General features: G+C 38.9%; 1 protein-coding gene across 4 annotated transcripts in view; it reads left to right on the forward strand.

Moving 5' to 3' along the window:
- The window catches only part of SPTA1 (spectrin alpha, erythrocytic 1), an 85,175-nt gene that overhangs the window by 39,105 nt on the left and 27,853 nt on the right, over positions 1–18,217 (forward strand). The window lies entirely within an intron of this gene.

The following is an 18,217-nucleotide window of genomic DNA, read 5'->3' on the forward strand; positions in this document are numbered from 1 at the left end:
ATAAAGAAGTGCTGAGGCATAGGAGCACATGTACCCCAATGTTCATAGCGGCACTTTCTACAATAGCCAAAACATGGAAAGAACCTAAATGTCCATCACCTGATGAGTGGATCAAGAAGATGTGGTATATATATACAATGGAGTACTATATGGCAATGAGAAAGAATGATATATGGCCAATGTAGGAAAGTGGATGGACCTTGAGGGTGTCATGCTAAGCGAAATAAGTCAGGCAGAGAAGGATAGATACCATATGTTTGCATTCATAGGTCTAACAGGAGAGACCTGGCAGGGGACCATGGGGAGAGGAAGGGAGAAAGAGAGCAGGGAAGAGCGAGGAACACAGATCAAGGGAGACTACTGAATACTGAAGACGAACCATGGACTGAAGGGGGAGGGGGGGGAGGGGTGATGGTCGTGGTCGGGGGCACTTGTGGGGAGAAGCACTGGGTGTTATATGGAAACTAATTTGACAATAAACTATTATAAAAAAAAAGAAAGAAAAAGGAAAAAAATAAAAAAAGAAAAGAATTTAAAAAATTTATTATTGAAATATAATTGACATACAATGTTATATCAGTTTCAGGTATAGGTATACAACATAGTGATTTGACAATTAAGTATTTGTTAAAAATATGGTAGAATTCTCCAGTGAAACCAATTCAGTCAGATTTCTTTTATGGGAAATTTTAAATTAAATTTTATTAATATTTACAGGGCTATTCAAATTATCTATTTCATATCAGGTATTGTGGTAGTTTGTAATTTTGAGAAATTGATCCATTTTGTTTAAGTTGTCAAATTTATGTGTAGAGTTGTTACAGTATTCCCTGACAATCCTTTTAATGTCTGTAGGCACTGTGCTATTATCTCCTGCCTTATTCTCGATATTAGTAATTTGTGTATTCTCTATTCTCTTCATTGTGGTCTTGCTAGAAGTTCATCAATTTCATTGTCTCAAGGAGCCAGGTTTTTGTTTCACTGATTTTTCTCTGTTATTTTTCTGTTTCCAATTCCACTGACCTTTGCTCTTTATTATTTCTTCACTTGGTTTACCGTAGGTTTAGCTTTCTCCTTTTCTTGTTTCTTGTGGTGAAAATTCAGAGGACAGATTAGAACCTATCCCCTTTTCTAATTTGAGCACTGAGGACTATAAATTTCCTTTTCAGAAATTTAGCTCCATACTACAGATTCTAATACACTGTATTTTCCCCCATTTAGTTCCATGTATTTCTTTCTTTCCCATAAGACTTGCTATTTGACCCAAGAATTATGTAAAAATGCTTTGTTACTTTCTTTTTAAATCTTTTTTTTTTATTTTGAGAGAGAGAGAGACAGAATGCGAGTGGGGGAGGAAGAGAGAGAGGGAGACACAGAATCCGAAGCAGACTCCAGGCTCCGAGGTGTCAGCACAGAGTCCAATGCAGGGCTCAAACTCACAAACTGTAAGATCATGACCTGAGCTGAAGTCGGATGCTAATGGACTGAGCCACCCAGGTGCCCCAAAAGTGCTTTGTTATTTTCCAAGTATTTCTAGATTTTCCTATTATCTTTCTGTTGTTGATTTCTAATTTGATTACATAGTAGTCTGAGAATAAACTCTGTAATTTTAATTCTTTTAAATTTGTTGAGGTTTGTTTTATAGCCCAAGATATGATCCATCATGTTATATGTTCTGTGGGCATGGAAAAGAACATGCATTTTGCTCTTGCTGCATGTTCTATTAAGAGTTATTCAATGATAGTGTTGAGTTCTATATTTCTGATGATGTTCTGTCTAGTTGTTCTGTTCATTATTGAAAGGAAAGTTGAAGTCTCTAACTGGGGATTTCTCTCTTTCTCTTTGTTTTCTCAGCTGTTGCATCACATGGTTTGTGGCTCTGTTGTTTGGTGATACACATTTAGGATTGCTAGTCTTGGTATATTGAGACTCCAGTATATCATGTCCCTCCCTTTCCCTGGCAATTTGCTTTGCTCTGAAGTAACTTTATGTGGCATTAATACAGCCATTCCTGATTTCATTTGATTAATGTTTTCATGATGTACATAATTTTCCATCCTTCTACTTTCAACATACCAATATTATTTATATTTGAAATGAATTTTTTGTAGACAACATATAATTGGGGAATTATTTTATGCAATCTGTCAATGTATTTTAATTGGTATAATTAAAACACTTACATTTAATGTGATTATTGTTATGTTAGAGCTTAAGTCTATCACTTATTTTGCTTGTTCTCTCCATTTTCCTATCACTGCTTTCTTTGTCTCCCCTTTCTATACGTTATATGTACTTATTTTAGAATTACATGTCGATTTATCTATAGTGTTTTTGATCATTTCTCTGTTTACAGCTTTTCCAGTGCATTTTCTAGGCACTGCAATATGTGTATCTAACTCACCACAGTCTACTGGTGTTGACATTTTACTGGTTCAAGTGAAGTACAAAAACCTGACATGTTATGTCCCTTTAACCTTCCCTACTGATAATTGTCTTAAATATTTTCTCTACAGATATTGAGAACCACATTAAGCAGTGATAGTTTTCTTCAAGTGTGAAAACTCAAGAAAAGCAAAGTCTACTGTATTTACCTACATTTTTGTTCCTTCCATTGTACTTCCTTCCTGATGTTCCAAGAATCCTCGTATATTTTAAGTTTCTATTTTAATTCCAGTTACTTAACATACAGTGTTATTTTAGTTTCAGGTATACAATACAATGATTCATCATTCCATACATCACCCTGTGCTCATCACAAGTGCACTCTTTAATTTCCATCCCCATCCCCCCAACTCCCTCCCTTCTGGTAACAATGAGTTTATTCCCTATAATGAAAAGTCTGTTTCTTGCTTGGACTCCCTCTTTCAATTTTCCCCTTGCTTGTTTCCTTTGTTCCTTAAATTCCACGTGAGTTAAACCATATGGTATTTGCCTTTCTCTGACTTATTTTCCATAGCATTATACTCTCTAGCTCCATTGATATCATTGCAAATGGCAATATTTCGTTACTTTTTAGGGCTGAGTAATATTCCAACATATAATCCAATGCAATATCACACATACACACACACCACATCTTCTTTATCCATTCACCAAGTGTTGGACACTTGGGCTGCTTCCATATAATGGCTATTATAAATAATGCTGCTATAAACAAAAGAGTACATGTATCCCTTTGAATTAGTGATTCTGTATCATTTGGGTAAGTGCCCAGTAATGCGATTGCTGGATCGCAAAGGAGTTCTCGTCTTAAATTTCTGAGGAACCTCCGTACTGCCTGTCACAGTGGCTGCATGAGTTTGCATTCCCATCAATGATGCGAGAGCGTTCCTCTTCCTCTACATTCTTGCTAATACCTGTTATTTCCTGTATTGTTGATTTTGGCCACTCTGATAGGTGTGAGGTAATACCTGATTGTAGTTTTGATTTGCATTTCCCTGATAAGCATCTTTTCGTGTGGCTATTGGCCATGTAGATGTCTTCTTTGGAGAAATGTCTGTTCATGTCTTCTCCCCATTTAGTAATTGAGTTATTTGTTTTTTGGGTGTTTAGTTTTCTAAGTTCTTAATATATTTTGGATACCAGCCCTTTATGAATATGTCATTTGCAAATATCTCCTCCCATTCTGGAGGTTGCCTTTTAATTTTCCTGATTGTTTCCTTCACCGTGCAGAAGCTTTTTATGTAGATGTAGTCCCAATAGTTTATTTCCCTTGCCTCAGGTGACAAATCTAGAAAAAAGCTGCTCTGACTAATGTCAAAGAAGTTACTGCCTGTGTACTCTTCTAGGATTTTTATGATTTGGGGTCTTACATTTAGGTCTTTAATCTATTTTTGTGTATAGTGTAAGTGGTCCAGTTTCATTCTTTTGAATGGCGCTGTCCAATTTTCCCAATAGTATTTGTTGAAGAGACTTTTTCCACTGTATATTCTTTCCTGCTTTGTTGAAGATTAATTGAGTATATAATTGTGGGTTTATTTCTGAATTTTGTATTCTGTTCTATTGATCTATGTGTCTATTTTTGTGTCAGTACTATGCTATTTTGATTTACTACAGCTTTCTAATATAACTCGAAGTTTGAAATTGTTATTTCTCCTCTCTCACTTGTAATCTCATTTATTTAAGACCTTTCTCATTTTTCTTGGTACATCTGGCTAGAGGCTTATCAATTTTGTTGATCACTTCAAAGAACCAGTTCCTGGCTTCATTGACCTGCTATGGTATTATCTTTCTGATGTCTGTATCATTTACTGCTGCTCTAATCTTTACTATTTCTTTCCTTCTGCTAGTTTTAGGTTTTGTTTGTTCTTCTTTTTCTAGATCCTTTATGTTTAAGGTTAGGATGTTTATCTGAGATTTTTCTAATTTCTTGAGGTAGACCTGTATTACTATAAACTTCCCTCTTAAGTGCCACTTTTGCTGCATCCCAGACCTTTTGTATCATTGTGCATTCATTTTCATTTGTTTCCATGAACTTTTTAACTTCTTTTATCTCCTGGCCGACCCATTGATTGTTTAGTAGCATGTTATTTAACCTCCATGTATTTGTGGTCTTTCCAGATTTTTTTGTGGATGACTCCTACTTTCATAGCATTGCGGTCAGAAAATATGAAAGGTATGATTTTGATCTTGATTTTTTTGAGATTTGTATTGGGGCCTACCATGTGATCTATTATGGAGAATCTTCCTTGCATACTTGTAAAGAATGTATACTCTGCTGTTTTATGATGGAATGTTCTGAATGTATCTTTTTTATATGTAGTTTATTACCAAGTTGGTTTCCATATAACACCCAGTGCTCTTCCCCACAAGTGCCCCTCTCCATGACCATCACCCTCCTTCCCCCCTCCCTCTTCATCCCTCAGTTTGTGCTCAGCATTCAAAAGTCTCTCATGATTTGTGTCCCTCTGTCTCCCCAACTCTCTTTCCCCCTTCCCCTCCCTATGGCCTTCTGTTCGGTTTTTCCTGTTAGACCTATGAGTATAAACGTATGGTACCTGTCCTTCTCTGTCTGACTTATTTCACTTAGCATGACACCCTCAAGGTCCATCCACTTTCCTACAAATGGCTAGATGTCATTCTTTCTCATTGCTATGTAGTACTCCATTGTATATATATATATATATACCACATCTTCTTGATCCATTCATCAGTTGATGGACATTTAGGCTCTTTCCATGATTTGGCTATTGTTGAAAGTGCCGCTATGAATGCTGGGGTACATGTGTCCCTATGCATCAGCACTTCTGTATCCCTTGGGTAGATCCCCAGCAGTGCTACTGCTGGGTCATAGGGGAGTTCTATTGATAGTTTTTTGAGGAACCTCCACACTGTTTTCCAGAGCAGCTGTATCAGTGAATGTATCTTTTAAATTCATCTGTTCCAGTGAGTCACTCAAAGCCATTGTTTCCTTGGTGATGTTCTGTTTAGATCATTTGTCCACTGACATAATTTGGGTGTTAAAGTCCCCTAGTATTATTATATTATTATGAACTAGTTCCTTTATGTATTTAGGTCCTCCTGTGTTGGTTGCACAAATATTTACAATTGTTGTATCTTTTTGTTGGATTGTCCCCTTTATTATTATATAGGGTCTTCCTTTGTCCGTTGTTACAGTCTTTCTTTTAAATTCTACGTTGCTCAGTACAGATATTGTTACCCTGGCTTTGTTTTGACATCTATTTGCATGATAGACGTTTCTCCACACTTTCTCACTTTCTATGTTCAGGTATCTTTAGGTCTAAAATGGGTCTCTTATAGGCAGCATATAGATGGGTTTTGTATTTTATCCACTCTGCCAAACCATGCCGTTTTTTTCATTTTCCTTTCCAAGTTTTTATTTAACAACTAGTTAGTTAACATATATGGTAAAATTGGTTTCAGGTATAGAATTTAGTGATTCGTCACTTATATATAACACCCAGTGCTCATCACAAAAACTGTCCTCCTTAACACCCATCACCCATTTAGCCTGCCCCCAACCACATCCCTACGACCCTATGTCTTTTGATTGGAGCATTTCGTCCATTTAGATTCAAAGTAATTATTGATAGATATGTATTTATTGCCATTTTATTACATGTTTCCTGGTTGTTTCCAAAGATTTTCTCTGACCCTTTCCTGTCTGTCTTTCATGTTTTGCTGATTTCCTTTAGTACTATATTTGGATTTCTTTCTTTTTATTCTTTGCATATTTATTAGTTGTTTTCCACATATGGTTACCATTAGGTTTGTATATAACATCTTCTGCATATAGCAGTCTATATTAAGTTGATGGTCATTTATGTTTGAACCATTCTTTTCTCCTCACATTTTAGGTATATGGCATTATATTGCATATCCTTTTTTTGTGAGTTCCTTGACTGATTTTTTTGACAGAAAAACTCATTTTTACTGCTTTTGTGTTTCCTACCTCTATACTGTCAATTTTGGTATCACTTTTCTACTCATAATCCGCCTCTTAATATTTCTTGCAGAGCTGGATTAGTGGTCACAAACTCCTTATTTTTGTGTGTCTGTAAAATTCTTTATTTCTCCTTGTATTCAGAATGAAAGGCTTGATGATAGAGTATTCTTGGCTGCTGATTTTTCCCATTCAGCACTTTGAATATATCATTCCACTCCCTTTTGGCTTGCTAAACTTTTATTGAAAAATTATGGGTTTTCCGTTGTACATTAACGAGTTGTCTTGCTACTTCCAGATATTTTTCTTTATCACTATATTTTATAAATTTAGTTATAATATGTCTTTTTTATGTTTGCAATTACAAATATTTATTTTTTTTAATTTTAGTTTTATTATTTTTTTACACTTTTTAAATTTATAGTTTATTGTCAAGTTGGTTTCCATATAACACCCAGGGCTCTTTCCCACAAGTGCCCTTCAGCATGATCATCACCCCACTTCCCCCTCCCTCTTCAGCCCTCAGTTTGTTTTCAGTATTCAAGAGTCTCTCATGATTTGCCTCCCTCCCTCTCCCTAACTCTTTTCCTCCCATCCCCTTCCCATGGTCCTCTGTTAGATTTCTCCTGTTAGACCTATGAGTGCAAACATATGGTATCTGTCCTCTGCCTGACTTATTTCTCTTAGCACGACACCCTCGAGGTCCATCCACTTTGCTACAAATGGCCAGATTTCATTTTTTCTCATTGCCATGTAGTACTCCATTGTATATATAAACCACATCTTGATCCATTCACCAGTTGATGGACATTTAGGCTCTTTCCATGATTTGGCTATTGTTGAAAGTGCTGCTATGAATGTTGGGGTACATGTGCCCCTATGCATCAGCACTTCTGTATCCCTTGGGTAGATCCCCAGCAGTGCTATTGCTGGGTCATAGGGGAGTTCTGTTGATAGTTTTTTGAGGAACCTCCATACTGTTTTCCAGAGCGATTGTACCAGGTTACATTCCCACCAAGAGTGTAGGAGTGTGCCTGTTTCTCCACATCCTCACCAGCACCTATAGTCTCTTGATTTGTTTATTTTAGCCACTCTGACTGGTGGGAGGTGGTATCTAAGTGTGGTTTTGATTTGTATTTCCCTAATGATGAGTGACACTGGGCATCGTTTCATGTGCCTGTTGGCCATCTGGATGTCCTCTTTGGAGAAGTGTCTGTTCATGTCTTCTGCCCATTTCTTTACTGGATTATTTGTTTTTATGGGTGTGGGTGTGGAGTTTGGTGAGTTCCTTGTAGATTTTGGATACTAGCCCTTTATCCGATATGCCATTTGGAACTATCTTTTCCCATTCTGTCGGTTGCCTATTAGTTTTCTTGATTGTTTCCTTTGCAGTGCAGAAGCTTTTTATCTTGATGAGGTCCCAATCGGTCATTTTTACTCTTCATTCCCTTGCCTTTGGGGATGTGTTGAGTAGGAAATTCCTGCGGTTGAGGTCAAGGAGGTTGTTTCCTACTTTCTCCTCGAGGGTTTAAATGGTTTCCTGTCTCACATTCAGGTCCTTCAGCCATTTTTAGTTTATTTTTGTGTATGGTGTAAGAAAGTGGTCTAGTTTCATTCTTCCACAATTTCCTGTCCAGTTCTCACAGCATCACCTGTTAAAGAGGCTGTCTTTTTTCCATTGGATACTCTTTCATGCTTTGTCAAAGATTACTTGGCCATACATTTGTGGGTTCAGTTCTGGGTTCTCTATTCTATTCCATTGGTCTATGTGTCTGTTTTTGTGTCAATCCCATACTGTATTGATGATGACAGCTTAGTTAAAATATGTCTTGGTGTTAGTGTGGTTTTCTTGATTTTGTTGGGGGTTCTCTATGCCCCTTCAATCTGAATCCCTTTCTTTCTCCAGATTAAGGAAGTTTTCAGCTGTTATTCAAATAAATTTACTGACCACCTTTCTGTTTCTTCTTCTTCTAAGACTCCTATAATACAAATGTTATTATGTTTAATGGAGTCAATGAGTTCCCCAAGTGTATTCTCATTTTGCATAAATCTTTTCTCTCTCCTTTGTGCAACTTGATTACTTTCCATTACTCTGTCTTCTAGGGCACTAATTTGTTCCTCTGCTTCTCCCATCCTGCTGTTCATTCCATCAGGTGTGTTTCTCATTTCATTTATTGTGCCCTTTATCATTGTTATGTCATTACTTATTTCTGTGTCAAGTGCCTCACTCATGTCTTCCACTCTTTTCTCAAGTCCAGTGAGTATCCTTATGATCATTGCTTTAATTTCTTTCTCTGGTATGTTACTTATATCTGCTTTGCTTATATCTATGGCTGTGGCCTTATCATTTCTTTCATTTGGGATAAATTTCTTTCCTCATTTTGTCTGCCTCTCTGTGTCAATTTCTCTATGTTAAGAAAGTCAGTTGTGGGATGCTTGGGTGGCTCAGTTTGTTGAGCATCTGACTTCAGCTCAGGTCATGATCTCACAGCTTTTGAGTTTGAGCCCTACGTTGGGCTCTGTGTTGACAGCTCAGAGCCTGGAGACTGCTTCAGGTCCTGCTGTTGTGTCTGAGTCACTTTTCCTTTCCATGTAGTTATCTGAACCGACTCTCTGCCTGCTATGGGCTGTACTTGCTCCTTGTGGTGTTAGTGGGACCCAGGCAGGCCAGCCTGGGGGGTATGCCCACTGGGGAATGGGAACAGGGCAGCAGTATTAGCAAAATGTGTGCTGGGACACCAGTTCTATCCCAGATCTCTTGAAGTGCTGCAGTGGCTAGGCGTTATGCACTGGGCAACCACACATATAACAAGAGTCAAGGGTGCATGGTGGACATGGTGTAATATAGTACCTATGGGCACTTGGCTGAGCAGAGACACAAAGGCACCTGGGGGCATGTGGCTTAGGGGACACAAAAGTGTGGGTGGGGTCATGCAGCTAAGCATTGCATGGCAGACATGCTTGGTGGCAGCTTGCATCTGGTGGCTGGGTGCGTCACCTACTCAGCTTTAACAAAATTTGCCCTGAGTCCGGGGCCAAGGCCAGCAGGCCTGGAGTGGGCAAGTCCTTTCACTGCTTGTGGGTTAGGTGCCAAATGTCTGTGCAGTCCTGCCTCCAGCAGGTGTCTCTGTGCTTATGCTGGGAGGAAAGTAACACTTGCCAACTCCCTCATTTCTGAAGTCTCCCAATATGCTCAGAAATAAATATGAACAGATCTATCTCCCATTTGCCCTTAGAGTTATGTAAACTGCTGTTTTCATGTTGCCTCTCTACCCAGCCTACTATTTCTTTAAGGGCAGCAACCCAACTATCACTCACCCTCTGGCTCAGTGTTGAGTCAGCAGAATTTAGTTATTTTTTAAAGTTTATTTATTTATTTTGAGAGAGAGAGTGAGTGAGCAAGAGGGAGAAAGGGCAGAGAGAGGGAGAGAGAGAATCCCAAGCAGGCTCTGCAGTGTCAATGCAGAGCCCAATGCAGGGTCTGAACTCACAAACTGCAAGATCATTACTTGAGCTGAAATAAAGGATCGGAGGCTCAATGGACTAAGCCACCCAGGTGCCCCAGTCAACAGACTTAAAGCTCCAGGTTCCAAGTCCCACTGGTTTTACAAATTCATGGAATTCAGCTCCCATGTTTCTTAAAGCCAAAAGCGATGGGGATTAGTTTTCCCCATGGAAACTCCTTGATGTGTGGGCCCTCTGTCCTTTCTGTACATGCAGCTCCCTCCCTTCTGTGGGCAGCCTCACTCCACCTCTCTGACCTTCCTAACCTTTCAGATGCAGCTTCTTCTCTATATTTCGTTGTGGAGTTTGTTCTGCCAGTCTTCAGATCACTCTCCAGTTTATTAACTTGGATGCGGATGATATCTAGTTGAAAATATGGGGTGGAGTGAGCTCTGGGTCCTTCTATTCTGCTATGTTCCCAAGCTCCTCCCAAAATTTCTCTTTTTATCACTGCCTTTTGGTGTAGATGAATACTTTTAGCCATTCTTTTATAGTAGCGCTACTTGTGAAAAATAATCCTAGTTTTCCTTCATGTAAGAATGTGTTTATGTCCCCTTCATTCCTGGAGGATGTTTTTGTTTGATGCAGAATTATGACCTGATGTTTCTTTTCTTTCAGCCCTAGAAAGTGTTGTGCTACTTCCTTCTGGACTCTGGCTTCTGATGAGAGATTAGCTGTCATTCATATTATTTTGCCCCTATAGGTAAAGCATTGTTTCTCTCTGGCTGCTTTAAATAATTTTTCTGTCTTTAGCTTTCAAAGGCTTCATCATGATAGACCTTAGCATGGATTTCTTTGGGTTTATACTGTGGATAATCACTCAGCTTCCTGAATCTGTAGACTTATGCTTTTCCCAAATTTGATAATATTCCAGTCATTACTTATTGGAATCCTCCTGTAGCCCCACCCTCTTTCCTCTCTCTTTCTAGAACTCTGATAACACAAATATTAGATCTTTTTTTTTCTAGTTTTAATGGTCCCTATTCATTTTTTGAGCATATTTTCCATTATTCAGATTGGGTAATTTCTATAGTTGTATTCCTAAATTCACTAATTATTTCTTCTTCTGTCTCCAATTTGCTGTTTAACTCAATTATTAAACATTTTGTTACAGTATTTTTTACTTCTTAATTTTCATTTTTTTCTTGATATCTCCTATTTCTTTGCTAAGACTTTCTGATTTTAATTTGTATAAAGCATGTTCAGAATTGTTTGTCAAAGCATTTTACAATGGCTGCTTTGAAATCCCGGTCAGGTAACTGAAACATCTGTGTCATCTCAATGTAGGCATCGTCTGTTGATTTTCTTTCCTTGGTTAGTTTGAGATCTAAGTTTGAAATCTTTCTGGTTCTTAGTATGATTAGGTGTTTTCAACTGAAACCTGGACATTTGGGGAATTATTTTAAAAGACTCTGGATTTTATTTTAATTTTGTGTTTTAGCAGGTCTTTTCTGACACCACTCCATTGAGTGAAGGGGGATGCTTTCTCATCACTGCCAAGTGGGAGTGAAAGTCCTTGCTCCCCATTCACCTCTTCCTCTTGCTTGTTATATCCTGGCAAGGGTAGAAATCTATGCTCTTCATAGGGTCTTTGCTACTCGGGGTGATGGTTGGCTACAGTTTTTCTGTGGTGCTTGGCTAGAGCAGATTAATTATTACCTAAAATTTTTCTCTGTTGCTAGGTTGTTTCTTTTGGGTCCTTTGACTAGAGAGAGAAGGTATTTCTTGGGGCTTTTACTGGTTTCTACATGTTTGTGTTTCTGGGCTGCCAACTGGTCCCACATCTAGTCTAGAATATATGCAGCAATAAGAAAATCCAGGGAAATCACCACTGCATTATTTCTTGAATTCCAAAGTCCTTAGCCATTCTGCCTTCTTCTCTTCACCTTCTAGAATGCCTTGTGCTTGTTATATATATAATATCCTGGCTTTTAGGAATAAGGACAAGTATATGTACTCCATCTTCCCAGAAAGAGAAATCTAGAGGGCTCTTCTGAAGACACTAATTTGACCATGTCACTCTGCAGCTTAAAGTATCTCATTGGCTCCAACTCTACAGGATCAAATCCAAAACAAAACCTTACTGAGGAGGAGAAACCATGTCAGATACACCTCTACATTCCCAAAGTCCAGCATGGTTCTAATAAGTAGTAGTTACTCTGAATGCTTAATGATTAAAGAACCGAGGTTTCAGTTAATGCATTTCCAATACCAATATATATTCTGGCAAATTATGCATTTTCTCAAAGACTGCACCATTGTCACAGGTATGATGTGCTTGCACAGACATTTTTGCTCCACACCAAACTTTAAGAGAACTGCTGAAGCTAGAACAATACTTACCTTCTACAGGTAGCCGCCGCCGAATGGCCAGGCGTTCCATTTTCCGCTGTGTTTCTGCCAGACTGAAAAGTACTCCGTATACGTACTGACGAGCTGACCGGAACAGGAGAGCTGCTGGAGGCAGCTCCATGTTACACTCATCCTCGATACATACAGGGATCTTAATCTCACCCTAACAAGAAAATGGTCCAGGGGAAAGGACAAAATGAGTTACCTCAAGGTTTCCAATTGAGCTGAGAAAAATCAGTCATGAACTACAGCCTCTATAGCCTAGCTAGTAAATTTGCTACTTGTATATAACAGAGTTTCAGACTAAAAAGAAGCTGTAAAAAGCCCAGATAACCATAGACAGCATAAAAGCTATGGTTTCTAGAGTCTCTGCTATGAGTGACTATAGCTGAATAAATGGGTAGAGTCCATCTTGGACACATTGTTGGGGGATGGACTTTTATAGTAAGACTGGAGGAAGGGAACAAAGCTCTGGAGAAGGAGAGGAAGAAGTAAAGAACAAGGGCCTAAAACCTCTTCTTAGATTGTGTCCAGCTCTAGACCAGACTCTACCAACATGGTGCATTATCTTCTTTGAAATCTCACAATTATAGTTCTCTTCCTGGGGCCTCATTTATTGGAAAGTCCCATCTCCAGCTGGTCTCACCTCATCTGAGGCCCTTAATGCAAAGAAGAGCCCCAGCATAATTGGTCTCCTTTTATCTCCCTTCAGATACCAATTAGAATTTTCTCTGGTAACTTATGGCTCTAGGAGGTAGGAAATACAGTGTTAAAAGTAGGGAGGTAGGTGCTGATGTGCTCTTTTACCTTAGTGAGTACATGGTAGATATATGGGTACATAAGACCCCTTCGGTGTCTGTGTTCAGCAACCCGCAAAACTTCTGGAGCTACTGGAGGTAAGGGTGGAATGGTGATATCCATGTGGTTTCTTGTAGACATAGATAGCAGGGATGGGATATGGGGCTCACCATCACCCAGGCTGGCATCTGAAACTCCAGCATTGATGGGCTGTACCCAGGACCCTCTGTCACCATTTGGATCCTCCCATCCTGGCTGCTGCTGAAGTGTTTCCGTGATATGACTAGAAATTTAGGAAGACCATGTAGAAGAAAGGAGGTTGATAAAGATATTCCAACTCAAGATGTCTGTTCTGATCCCAAGGAATCTAACAAACCTTCTGGAAGTCAAGACGCTGGGTTAGTATTGGACTTGATACCTTTCAGCTACACCTTGTAAGAGGCCATGCCTCAAGTCAGCTTACTTTCTAAGAAAATAATTACAACTGAAATCTCAAAGCAGCTCTTTCTCAGGAATAATCTGCTTGGAGAAATAATCGAAGAACAAATAAGCTAGTATAAAAACACCACTGTTTTAATCCTCAAAACCATGTCTTAATATAACTGGCTACTCAACTATTCTTATACTTCAACTCTATAAAATTCTTTTCATTTATTTTTTACATCCACAGCTCTCAAAAATTGAGAAATGGCAGCCATAAAATATAGCACACTCATACCTAGGGTTTCCCTAACCAGCTGCTATACTTCCTTTTACTTCAGTCACATGGGTATCTGAAAATTACCACCTGTACAGAGTCAATAGGAGTATGAAGTAGCCAAGCATAGAGTTTTCCTACTTCACGTAAGAGCAAAGAGCCACAGTGGCACTTGGGTGGCTCTGTCAGTTAAGTGTCCAACTTTGGCTCAGGTCATTATCTCATGGTACGTGAGTTTGAGCCCTGCATCGGGCTCTGTGTTGATGGCTTAGAGCCTGCAGCCACCTTTGGATTCTGTGTCTCCCTCTCTCTCTGCCCCTCCTCTGCTCATGCCCTGTCTCTCTCAAAAAATAAATAAACATTAAAACAAAAGGGCAAAGAGCCACAGAGAAAATCAAGGAACATACACTTCTCCACACCCCAACCCAGGTTACCAGCAAAACCAAAAAATACAGATGCTTCAGAAGCCTGTTCCCTTGGGTACCTATTCAGATACTTACTCAGAGCTGGCTCCATTTGGTTCATCACCATCAGATGAAGAGGAGTGAGAAGAGTCTGGTCCCAAAGGAGGTGAGGGTTTGGAAGTCAGGTAATTGGGAAACTGGGATGCAGAGGAGTCATAAGAGACGGCCCAATTGGCAAAGGGGCTGTCCTGAAGTATGGGATCCTCAGAAAAAGCATGGGATTCCCCCAAGGCATGGGGAGAGAAGAGAAGAGAGGAGTTGGGCCCCATTGGGAATGGTGGTGGATACTTCATTTTCTGGGGCACATGGTGAGAAAACTAAAGAATAAAATAGATAGAAAAGCTATTTAACATTTGAACAGGCTCCACAATAGTTCCCACAGAAGTTGTGACACAGTGGCTAATGTCAGAACTTGGAATTCTTGGGATACAAAGAACCTACTGAGAATAATAAGAAATTATTCTAACAGTGATATATGTATGGACAGAATCCTCCAGAGGCAGGACAATGGCCCAACCACATCTCCTAGTAGCATTCTCTGACCTTAGCTAATCTATCTTCACATTTCCCTAGTGGTTACTCATTTGGATGTTTTCTGTACATAGTCTGCCAGCCTCAAGTTGAGAACATGACATAAGTATATACAGACAGCCTTGATATTCTGATAACACTGAATTACCTTAACTTGTTAATTCAGAGTATAAAAATCAGGAAGCAACCTGAGTCTAATGCTAACAAATGGTCTTGGGCCTCTTGGAAGATATTACCATTGGCTTTCCAGCAGAGATAGTGCCCATCTGATTTCGTGAAAGGGGAGGATTTCCAAGCTGATTATTCCGAAAGCCTGAAACCAAGAAAAAGGGCCATACTTTAGTCAACCCTAATAATTCTACTATATTATATTCTGCTAACCCTACATTGCTTGAACAATTATTACTAATAAGTTACAATGTATTGAGCAGCAGCTATGTGCCATGCCAAGAAACTTACAAAAATTATTTCATCTAAAAAGGCCCATATAAAATAGGTATCATGAGCCACATTTCATACATGCAAATATGACTAGTTAAGAACATGCAGCTATTAAGAGCAGAGGTCGAATTCAAACTCAGGCTGAACCCAAGACAGGGCTATTGTATATAACTAGGCCATAATGGAGGTTAGTGCCAGAAGAAGCCCACGCTACGGAAATAGCATTAGATTCTATCTACAAATTTGAGAAATCAGTGCCCTGCCTCATGTAACCACTCTTATTACATGGAATCAAAAAAAGAGTGCCCTCCAAACAGGAATGACTTCTATAAGAGTGTAATACAAACAAGTCATTCCACTCTGGCCCTAGAATTCCCATGAGGGACTCAGTTTTCCCTTTGGATATAGCAGCTCAGCATCAGATAGAAGCCTTACCTAGAAAGGAGGAGGGACCCACTGGCAGTGAAGAGAGTTTGGTTGTGACTGAATAGTACTCAACTGCTTTCTTGAATCGCTCTATTTTATCTTCTGTCCTGGACTGGATATTGGAACATCAGATGTTCAGGAAAAGAAAGAACACGAGAGTATCTTTTTCATGCAATTTATAATCAGAAAGTCGAAACAGCAGCAGAAATAAAATGTTTTAAGACACCCAAGAGAGCAGGTGTGCCTGAGTGGCTCAGTTGGTTAAGTGTCTGATTCTTGGTATCAGCTCAGGTTGTGAACTTAGAGTTGTGGGATGGAGCCCTGTGTTGGGCTCCATTCTGAACGTGGGGCCTGCTTGGAATTCTTTCTCTCTGTCTCTCCCTCCATCCCTCCTTCTCCCTCTCCCTCTCTGTCTCTCTGTCTCTCTCTCTTTCTCTCTCTCCCCCTTCCCTGCTCATTCTCTTTCAAAATAAATAAATGAACATTAAAAAATGAAAGAAAACCAAGAGAGCAATTTTTCATATTGCAGAAAAGATTAGGTAGGAAGAAAGCATTATAGAATGCAAAATCTGTGGGGCACTTGGGTGGCTCGGACAGTTGAGGGTCAGACTTCAGCTCAGGTCATGATTTTGTGGTTTGTGAGTTCAAGCCCCACATGGGGCTCTGTGCTGACAGCTCAGAGCCTGAAGGCTGCTTCAGATTCTGTGTCTCCTTCTCTCTCTGCCCCTCCCCAACTCGCATTGTTTTTTTCTCTCTCAAAAAACAAATAAACATTGAAAAAATTTAAAGAAATAATGGAAAACCTGGAATACTTAAAAAAAATTAATCTTAGTGGGGCCTTGGTCGCTCAGTCGGTTGAGTGTCCAACTTCAGCTCAGGTCATGATCTCGTGGTTCGTGAGTTCAAGTCCTGTGTCATGCTCTGTGTTGACAGCTCAGAGCCTGGAGCCTGCTTCAGATTCTGTGTCTCTCTTTCTCTGCCTCTCCCCTTCTCACACTCTATCTCTCTCAAAAAGAAATAAAGATTAAAAAATGTTTTTTTGGGGCACCTGGGTGGCTCAGTCGGTTAAACGCTGACTTTGGCTTAGGTCATGATCTCACAGTTCGTGGGTTCGAGCCCCACGTCGGGCTCTGTGCTGACAGCTAGCTCACAGCCTGGAGCCTGCTTCCGATTCTGTATGTCCCTCTCTCTCTCCCCGTCCTGTGCTCATGATTTGTCTCTCTCTGTCTCTCAAAAATAAATAAATGTTAAGAATAAATTAAAAATATAAATAAATAATGTTTTCTTAATTAAGCTTAAAAATAAATAAATAAAACTTACTTACATTTTGTGCTATTATAAAATGGTCATGTGACAGTCAGGAAAAATAGGTGAGGATGGGGAAAAAATTCCATCGTACCACCACCCATAGATATTTTGGTCTGTTTTCTTCCAGTATTTTATTTTATTTTGATTATCTTATTTCATTTTCTTTTTTTTTTTAATCAAAACCCCAACTTCTATTTCATGTAATTAGACTTATACAGCAATTAGAAGATTAAGTAACAACTAGTTAATCACCTAATTTCACAGCTATCTGAAGTGGCAATCGTTATATAGCAGCTTATCTATGATACATTCAAGATAAATGATACAATTTATTACTTGCACATAAGCTACAACTCAGCCTGCTTAATACCTTTCCTTAAATTCCACCTCTATACTATAGTATACTTGAGGTCTATGCAAAAAAGTAGCTACCTTTTATATATAGGAAACGGATGATTAAGTCTTTGGTGATGTAAAAGCAACTTCATTTAAACATGACCACCACCACCACCAAAAAAAGAAGAGAAAAAAAAATTAAAGAAAATAATAAGGGAAAAACCCAAGACACACTTCCTAGGGGGAAAAAACAGCATGTAATTTCTGTCCTGACGGAATGTATTAAATAAGCAAACACCACCAACAAGCAAAACAAGTACTACATTGTAAAAATATTAAAAAAAAAGAAAACCCTCTCACATGCATAAATGAAAGATTGCACACAAAGAACTCACATCTTTTCAAGCTTCAATAGTAAATATTCTGCTACTATGTATTAAATACTGCATGGTTTGCCCAAGCTAAAATGAAACCACATCATGAATCAATCATCATTTTGCATTTCCTTTCATTATCTAATCAAAGTCATGCCTACTGCACCTCTAAATATTTCATTAAATCCAATTATACAGCAAACACTCCCAAAATAAACTTAGATTGTATTGCAGTTTTACTTAACAGTATATAAAATGCTGTGTTGTGACAGGTATCAACTATCCATTAGGTACTGAATCAATTTTTCTTAAGCACTACTAACTGCTTGCTTTTCTTGAAGCTAGATCATTCTGAAAATTTCCTGTTAGACCTATGAGTGCAAACATATGGTATCTGTCCTTCTCTGCCTGACTTACTTCACTTAGCATGACACCCTCAAGGTAAAGGGCTAGTATCTAAAATATATAAGGAACTCACCAAACTTCACACCCACAAAACAAATAACCCAGTGAAGAAATGGGCAGAAGACATGAACAGACACTTCTCCAAAGAGGACATCCAGATGGTCTACAGGCACAT

The sequence above is a fragment of the Suricata suricatta genome, chromosome 3, assembly GCF_006229205.1.
Source record: "Suricata suricatta isolate VVHF042 chromosome 3, meerkat_22Aug2017_6uvM2_HiC, whole genome shotgun sequence".
Taxonomy (NCBI): Eukaryota; Metazoa; Chordata; class Mammalia; order Carnivora; family Herpestidae; genus Suricata; species Suricata suricatta.